This window comes from Mya arenaria, chromosome 3, assembly GCF_026914265.1.
Source record: "Mya arenaria isolate MELC-2E11 chromosome 3, ASM2691426v1".
In the NCBI taxonomy this organism is placed as follows: domain Eukaryota; kingdom Metazoa; phylum Mollusca; class Bivalvia; order Myida; family Myidae; genus Mya; species Mya arenaria.
Genome location: NC_069124.1, coordinates 30,901,612 through 30,911,384, shown reverse-complemented (window position 1 = coordinate 30,911,384; position 9,773 = coordinate 30,901,612). Strand labels below are relative to the sequence as shown.

At 32.6% G+C, this 9,773-nt stretch overlaps 1 long non-coding RNA gene across 1 annotated transcript; it reads right to left on the bottom strand.

The window, feature by feature from the left end:
- Nucleotides 1-712: 712 nt before the first annotated feature.
- On the bottom strand, nucleotides 713-1,435 carry LOC128226712 (uncharacterized). Its single transcript, XR_008259721.1, has 2 exons — nucleotides 1,120-1,435; nucleotides 713-894 (listed from the first exon to the last, which is right to left on the bottom strand). It is a non-coding gene; the product is annotated as an uncharacterized LOC128226712 (long non-coding RNA).
- Nucleotides 1,436-9,773: the final 8,338 nt, after the last annotated feature.

The window sequence follows — 9,773 nt, the reverse complement described above, 5'->3', positions numbered from 1 at the left end:
TTTTATCGTACTGAACTTTCACTTTCTTTACTTTCATTTTCACTTGATTGTTTCCGGCTTAGTCGTTTTCCGCATTGACCGGATGTTATGCGTAATAAATTTAAAGCGATTGCCCTCTACCAAAACCACTTTCCACGCTAAATGAATCGGTTATGAAAATAAACCAAAGTAGTTAAATTCGTACCTCCTTCAATGAATGATGTGTAACCATTTTTCACTATTGTTAATAGCATTCCTATAATGAAATGTTCGCTTTCTAAATATTTGTTTCAATAAAAATGTTCATGTCATTTGTATGGATTGTATATACCTAAGGTACGTTTAGTACCAGAAGGCATTGTTTGAATAAATAGATACATGTGCAAAAAAACGAGGTTGAGCCTAGTACGCTGTTTTGTATCACAGTTCATTCTGCAAAAGCGCTGTTTGTACTTATATAAGTAACCCCCCCCCCCACACACACACACACAAACACATAGTATATTTCAATTTCTACAATGCTTTCAAATGCACTGGCTTTCTGTACAGTACATGAGTAATTTGTCTTTGCTATGGCGTTCTTTGTTGTCAAGCTTAAATGTGTTATTGAAATGGAAGATATGATAAAAGCATGGTCATATAAGAAATAAAGATATATAATAAGATGTATAGGAAACATTCATTTATCATTCATATTAATGTGTTTAATAGCCTAATACTTGTTCAAACGTACTGACAGAGCCAACTGGTGGGGGAACTTGGAGGTACCACAAAAAAGAAGGTATTACACCACTTTTTGACGGCCTGGCAGCAGTGAATCAACCAAAAGTCTTGACCACTAGTGTTCCCCTTCAACCACTGTAATAATTCTTTATCGTTGAACTTGCGCTGGTACCTAAGTAGCACCTGTGACACCTGAAAATATAAAATTCCTGAAAGTACACTAAACTTTAGTGATATCAATGAAGTTTCAAAATTTATCAATGTGACGGGATCGTAATTTGTAATGGCGATGATAATGACGACGATGATGATGATGATGATGATGATGATGATGATGATGATGATGATGATGCTGATGCTGATAATGATGATGATGAAAACAAAGCTAACTGTACATATATGTGACCTTTAACTCACCCGTTTTATTCCTTTCGCTTTCAACCTTTTTGCATACACTCGTCCAATTCCTGGCAAACTTTGAACAGAATGTTAACCTACGTCAGGGTTGGTTACAAAGTTGCTGTACTTCTTAGATTCCATCACAGGACACTGTAGATAAAAACAAAACTAAGCCAATAATTACAGAACCTGTCATGGGTCATGTTTTTCAATGCTCTATTTGACTAGTGAAGGACAAATGTAAGTAAGCGAGTGTTTGCGATTTAAATAAAAATGTATTTTATGACGCCGAGAAATAGCCATCCTCTTTATTGCACATGCTAATTCCTTAAGATGTATTACAAAATATTTCCTTACCGCAACAGCACTGGCACCGGATTTTTTTACTGTTTTGTTTTTCTAAAATAAAACAAGCTGTAAACTCAACTTAAATATATGATGCCAAAAAGGTAAAATTTATTTTAAAAATATTTGTATTATTATGTCCTTTTGGACTGTCCATTTATTATCACGTGTTATTGGACGTTCACTTACCAGTGTCACAAAATCCTCTTGTTTAACTAAATTTCAATGAACTAATGCACACTAACAACAACTTGTATAGATAATTTAACCCATTGCTAGAGAAAACAATAATATTGAAAGAAGATCCACAGCCACAACGTATGTAGAAAAAAACAGACTCGCTTTTATTAAGTCTATTCATGCAAGGTGATGAAATATGTAATAGCCTAGCCTTGGTTCGACTCATAACTACTGGATATACATGTATAGGAATTATGGTCATCGATTGAGTAATGAAGGCTTGATAAACCTATGTTCCTTCGATAATAAAATGATGTGCATGACAATGAAAAAACTGAAAGGAGATATAGACACTTTGATGATCAATTTTGTGTTTAAATAGCTGAAAAATATGTAGTCAAAACCACTATTTAAAAAAGTTTATACGTGACCAGTTTTATTATCACCTATATTGCTTATATTAAAGTATAATCGAGCATATTACTATCTACATAATAATGTTTTGAAAAATATGTATGCCGTTTACACACGTCCTGTATTGGTATCATGTATTCATATCGAATTAAGAAATAATTTTGAATCAATATTGTTTAATAAAAAATAATTGTTCGTTTATGTATCGTTTTGAATCCTCGTTACTCCAAACGGCCCGAAGTCGAGAGCATGTTGCATACTAGGCCATCCGCCAATTCGAGGATTATTGGCGGGCCACACATTTCAGGCCTAATTTCTTCCAAGCGAACGTTAAATTTCTTATAAACGGTTCATGAAACTTATAAAATGAAAACATTTTGTTTCTTATCCATCAGAATAAATGAAAACTCTTACCATCGCCCAGATTCTGTAATCATTTCTTCATTTTGAAAACTGTCCACTATCTAGCAGGTCTCATAACTGTCTGACGTGCTGAAATATTACAAACAAGGCAAGTGTTTACATACTACGCAGTTATAAATGTATGCAATTATATCATAAGATATTAATCACGTCACGGTTACATAAACAAGTGTTGCAAAAAACCTTGTAATTGGGAAACCTCGGTTTACAATTTTAAACCTTGTTTATATGGTACTCGTTGCAAGTCATCTTGAGAATAAGAGGATTGTAATGATGAAGAATTTTAACGATTAGTACAACGAAAACAATTCAAAACACTTTAAAACCATTTTAAACCATTTCAAGTGTTCTGTATGATTATGAAATGTTTTAACTTAATAGGTATGTTCACTTATCGTATGCATTGTTTGTTGTCAATTTTTCAAAAAAAGACCTGGAGTATTTGATATATTCTTTTCCAGAAATCGTCCTTCATAGAGGCAAAACATACGATTCGTTCCACGAGGTTTCCCTGCCTTTTGCATGTTTTATATTTTATGGTGCCGGAGTTTTTGGCATCAAAAAACCGTTGATTTACTGGGTTAGGGATTTATTTTGCGTTTAAACTTGTCACTTTTTTATGTTCAAGATTTGCCATTCTGTTTTAATGAGTCGTTAGGTCGACCAACCAAATGCGGCTTTAAGATTGACCCTGTTGATTTTAATGACATATTTTTATGTCCGCCATATTGACTAACATGCTGTTTCGCAACAGACTTAAGCAGTGCGTCGGTTCCACCATGGTTTTTTGTTCATTTAACCCTATGTTAACGAACGTTCACTGTTTGTATGAAATTTAGACAATACCGTTCTATGATCAACCGCCTAAGAGAACGTATCAATCCATAAATGACTTTAGATTTCAACACATTAAACGAATTCACATTGAGATGACAAAACATATTCTGTACTGTAGTGATTCATGTGTTTGTTATTTTCTAACAAAGCGTATGTACAACATAAACATAAAGACATAAGACATAAAGCATTATACAACTGAGATTTGCCTTTGAAAGAAGTGTGACTGAATGAAATTGTTGAACCCTTGGACTATCATCGTTGAATTTTAAATTTCTCTCTACCATGTGGACACAAACCAGTTATCATTTGTCGAATGTTTTTCCTAAATGTATGGGACTTCAACAACCATAACAATGAAACACATACAAATGTAATGATCGGTAAAAGATGTTTTCAACAGTGCAAAATCGGACTCATGTTTCCGTTAGTTGTTGTGAAAAATAAGTCAAGTCTAGTTCCCAATATTAAGCAACTGCAAGACGTTAAGCGTTGAAACTATCGCTGATATTATGTAGACAATAAATACGTATTGGTAGTTGGTTGTTATCAGTGAGTCAGATGAGTCAGATGAGAGATGTGTATTAATAATCATATCAAATGTTTTGTTGTCAAAATAAAGCTTATGTCATAATCAAAAACTTATTTTATCAAATAAGAAACAATGTACTGTCGCCTTGCCAATGTTTAAAAATATGTGTGATACACAGGACATTGAAGGTGAGTGAGAACTAGATACGAGATAACCTACATTGATAAATAACCGACAAAATCGTTCACACAAACCAGTTTAAACATTGTTCATTGGGAGAACAATCTTATCGTGTTAAAAATAACCTTTATCATAGAAAGTGTAACGATTGTTGCAATAGTTGTATTGATATCCATCTATATAATGGGTTGTTTTATTTACTTTACATAACATATTGATACAAATTATATCGAACTGACCTAACAGTTGAGAGGTTATGATAACAACCATTGTTTTGTACATTCATCAACATTTTCAATGGTGTTTATCAATCCCTTTTACAAGTACTAAACAAGAATTTTATCACACGAAAAATGACAAAGGTTTGATGACCGTATATGATTCTCAAAGTTTCCAGATTAATGTTCCATACAAGAATGTTTTTTCAAATGTTCATTTAAAAATATGATTAGATTTATGTTGTCCTTTTTATCACTAAGAAAGGTTTTTCATTACCACAAAGATTTATGATGTTTTTGTTCTACAAAAAGAAATATGTTCTTTATTTTACAAAGGCAAAAAGCATATCTGGCGGGTTCCGCCAGCGCCATCTTTGACGGGTTTCCGGCGGTTCCATGGAATGTTGACGAGTTCATTATTTGATTGAGAGTTTTCATTGCAATTGGGTTTTTGATATGCTATGAACAATAGCATTCTCATCTTTATCAGACTAGTGTATTGTAAGGACAACGTTCCCAAGTTTCGAACGTCGGATTATGGACACATTTTATTTATACTTTTGCCTTTAATTGTTTTCCCCTTATCAGACGAGGGACTAATTATTACCCCCATATATCTTTATGAGTGATCAAACTTCTGATTATTGTATGTGTTAGATCACATATCATTGACGCATTGTTATAACTTAAAAAGTGAAAAGTCGTTAAATGATGTGTTGACAGTCCAAAAGATGAGACTGTAATTATCATCGTTATCATGCATTTATATTATCATTCATGCTTACTAAATCTCGTACATTGTGGTGAACTATCACACACAATAGGTCACCAATTAAACCATTGTTAAATACCAACGATCGATTCATTAGACTCCATCAATTTCATCAGAACAGAACAGAATATTTATTAAACTTAGCATAACAAGCTTATCGTCATTATAATAAATATATGCATACCAAAACATAAGTGGTATTAACACGTAGAACATTTTAGGATAAATTTACTTGATTGTATCGTTACTGGAATTTAAATGGTGAGAATAAATTCAAATCATATCATTATTGTTTTTTATGGAATATTAAATACAATTGGACGTTTTTTAAGATGGATCAAACAATAATAATGTACTGGTTATGTATATAACCAAATATGACAGAGTATAATGGGTAATACAAGTGCTTAATATTTCAGAGTACGGACAAGGTAAATGATGCAAATATGTACACAATTACAAAACATAGGGAAAACACAACCAACAAAGTATGAGTTTCTTTCCTATCAAATAAAGTAGAAACCATCCGTGACACATAACTTATATTAACGAGTCACGAAGTTTGAGCGCCTTATCAAAATACATTGCTACTATACACATACTTCCTCATTATTAAAACGCCATTCATCATTATTACCCAACCTATCACCTTTCTTAGACACCATGACCTTAGTTTTATCAATGCTTACCGTGAGGTTCCATTTACGACAATATTAATATAAACATTTAAAAGAGTTCTGCAAACGATCCTTTGTCTCGGAAACAATAACAGCAGCATCTGCGAATAGCAGTAGGTATATTGAAATTTGATCAACAGTAATACCGACATGAATATATTCTTGCAAATGCATTTCAATATCGTTCAAGAAAAATATCTGAGAGGCTATCTCCCATTGAAACAAGCCAAGGTTACTGTTGAAAAATCTGATAATGTCCCGAAGTGTTTTACACAAAGTTTTACCTAGCTATACATTCATCGAACAAGGTTCAAGAAATTTCCGTCGATTCCCTATTTTATGAACTTATATCAAAGCCTGCTTCTATCAATGCGCATCGTAAGCTTTTTTATAATCAATAAAACAGCAAAACCACCTCTTTCTGCTTTCAAACTGTTTTTTTTGGATCAACGAATGAAAATTAAAGAAAGGAACAACAGTACTATACTTATTTTTAAATTCAAAATGAGCATCTGTTAACATACTATTTTTATCAGCCCATAATTTCAGCCTTTCATTCAGTAAAATAGTAAATAATTTTGAAAAACAGCCAGTAAGTTTTATTCCCTGTAATTGTTAGGGTCGGATTGATTTTCAAATAATTTCTAAAACTCTCTCGGGGACTTCCTTCTTAAATAGGTCAATTTTCGACTACGTGCAAGTTATATTTTTTTTATTTTTTTTACCTCAGACACTTATGCTTATAATCATTCCAATTCTATTTTCGATCTGTTCAATTTCACACCAACAAGATCTTCAGAGAAAATCCTATGTTAATTGTGAGTAGACTTGGTGGAGACCTTCTTCAAGCGTTTTTAGCTCGACTATTCGAAGAATAAGGAGAGCTATACTACTCACCCAAGCGTTGGAGTCGGCGTCAGCGTCGGCGACGGCCTCTGCGTCGGCGTCGGCGTCACACCTTGGTTAAGGTTTTGCATGTAAGCACCTTTAAGTCATTATCTCAGTAAATACATCATGTATGGTATTGAAACTTTAGATATGTATTGCCAACTATCTAACCTTCTAAATTAATGAAGTTAGATAACGCTTATTTGAAATTAATGAAACTAATGGCCCTTTATTGTTTGACTTAGAAATTCCCGCTAAGGTTTTGCATGTAAGCACGCATAGGTTTATATCTCAGCAACTACTTGATGTATTACATTAAGTCTTTATACAATGGTACTCAACCATCCAACTTATATAATTAACCAAGTTAGATAACTCCAGTTTGCATTAAATGCAAAATAATTGCCCTTTATTATAAGACTTAATAATTCTGGTTAAGGCTTAAACCACATTTAAGTCTATACCTCAGCAAATACATTATGTATCTTTAGATATGTATATCCAACTATCTAACCAACTAAATTAATAAGTTCGTTTTTGAATATAATGCAAATTATTGGCCTTTTTTATATGACTTAGATATTCTTGTTAAGGTTTTGCATATAAGGACACATAGGTTAATATCTCAGCAACTACTTGATGTATTGCATTAAGACTTTATACAATGATACTCAACCATCCAATCTACTTGCATAACCAAGTACGTTATCTCTTGTTTGCATTAAATTCAAATTATGGCCCTTTTTGACATAGAAATTCGAATAGTCCATGTATAACATTGAAACTTCACACACATACTCTTTAATTAATCAAGAAAGATAACTCTATCTTGCATATTATATCATTTTTGCCCCTTTATTATGCGAATTAGATTCTGGTTAAGATTTTGCATGTAACCACATTTATGTTAATATCTCAGCAAATACATCATGTATTGTATTGAAATCTAATCTAACTTTACAGTGATCCATGTTTCTCCAAAACCATTTAATCCTTACACCGAAAAGTGACGGAATAGTCGAGCGCGCTGTCTCTGTGACAGCTCTTGTTTTGTACGAACTAATTCCACCGAACGCTTGAAAAGATTCCCCTGAAAGTAGACAATATTTGATGGTTTGTTATCTATAAACATGCAATTGATATGCTTTACTGCTCTATATGTGTGTTAAATATATTCTGATGTCCTAAATATACCATTCCAATCATGTACTGATTGTCGGACACCGGTATTTGCGACCCTTATGAGAGACGTGAAATCAGATCCGGAAAATACACTTTTACTTTCCTGTTGAACGGATAACTTACTGCATAGACAAAAATGATCACTTATTTGAAAATGGTTTTCTTCTTGATCATTTAAATTCAATGGTTTCATACTTTTAACTTCTGTTCTATTTCATAAGCTTCCCTAAACAAACACTCTAAAACAATGGGGGCATCAGGACACTGTACACCACTGTGTTTTTGGTGTAATTGGAATCAGTGCACACTACTTTATATCCAAAAACATGGTTCTAATAACTGAATTTGATTGTAGATTTAGATTGATCCGATGTATCTAAAGGTTTATTCAGAGTTTCAACATTCGCATAATTGATATAGGGAACTCGTTATGTTTTTCGTAATCCTTGATTTCTAAAAAACAGTCTTTTTTAGTTTTTAGTTAGAAGCTCTATTTTCTGTGCACCGTTTACTTGATATTATTCAATTTTGATATTCAATAATTCATGATGTGTGAACCCAAGGAAACAATGGCGACAAATATGAAGAAAACAGTGTGTTTTTTTGCATGAAACTTTAAAATCTGTATACATTTTGAATAAGTAAATAATGTGAAGTTGTTTCTGATTGTAATAAAAGCAAATCTATGTAATGAAACCTATGTTGGCATTTTGTGATATCTACTAGTAAAATATTTTTGTCTTTAAATGCAAAACATTGATAGATATAAAAGTATTTTGTTTCTCAAATTTAATAATTCGATTAATGGTCATGGGATATTGCAGTCCATTCATATTCAATTCATGTTCAAATGGTTTATAATCACTTACTACAAGATAATCCATGGAATGTATGGAAGCTAGACAACATATAAAAAAAATCATCTAAATTTCTAATATTTAACAAAGACTGACAACGTCGTTACTTTTGAGATGATTCCATGAAATTAGATCCTTATAATGGTGAATGGTTTACGGTGTGAGGAGTTTACCATTTAAACTTTTTTCAACACCCACCCAGAGCTTTCTCTAACAAGCGTTTCGAAACTTTCAAGCATTTTTTTTAAACTTTCAATCAAATCATCTTCGGACTTAGAATACAAATTTAATAATGAATTTGTTTTACTCCTAAAAAAGGTGTTGTAATGATTTCTCCATGTCGTTCATCCTTGAAAGGTTCTATGTGCACTGGCATGTTCCACTTTATGGCCCTATTGGGTATACGTGTAGAAAGTATGCTCAAAACTGTGTTGTATTATGTTGGCGAAAAATGTTAACATGTCATACTGATTATAGCGATTTGGTTCAATAGTAAAGTATTGTATATTAGTGTTGATACAATATTCAAAGTGCATGTTTTGTATCGCTTTGTTAGGTTAGGCGGAAACCTTAGATTTAGAGGTTATGCTGGCCCTAGTGCAAAGTCATTATCAATGGTTAAAGTTGAAGACTGGTCGTTTTGTGCTGTTGGTTATGTCGCGTAGTGATGGTCAGTGACTGAAGATGGACTGTGTTGTGCTGTAGATGGTCTTAGAAGTAATGAAGACACAAAGTTGTGATCAGTGGATGGTAAGTCCCCAGGTTAAACATTGTTTAGACGTCCACCATGTTGATGCTTTCCTTTAACATGTTTTTGAAGACAATCTCTTCATTTAAATTTATTCCCACAGTAATTGCATGTGAAAAATGTACTGTGTGATAGAATAGAATGTCTGTTAAGATGAGTTTTGTCCTTGTACACCTTCACACAATAATAAAATTCGAATCCATATTTTTCGTCAATTTTCCCGTTTTTTTATCTTTTTTTTTTTTTTTTTTTTTTTTTTCACAATTTCATTTCGTTTCAACGATTTTTTTCTGCTTGTAATTTGTCTCTTTCATCTGAATATGTTTTTCTCAACTTATCAAAATCTATGCTCTCCATTAAAACCTGTTTCTTTCAAGCTGAGTGTGACACTCAATGTTGTCAATTAAAATAGCGGACAA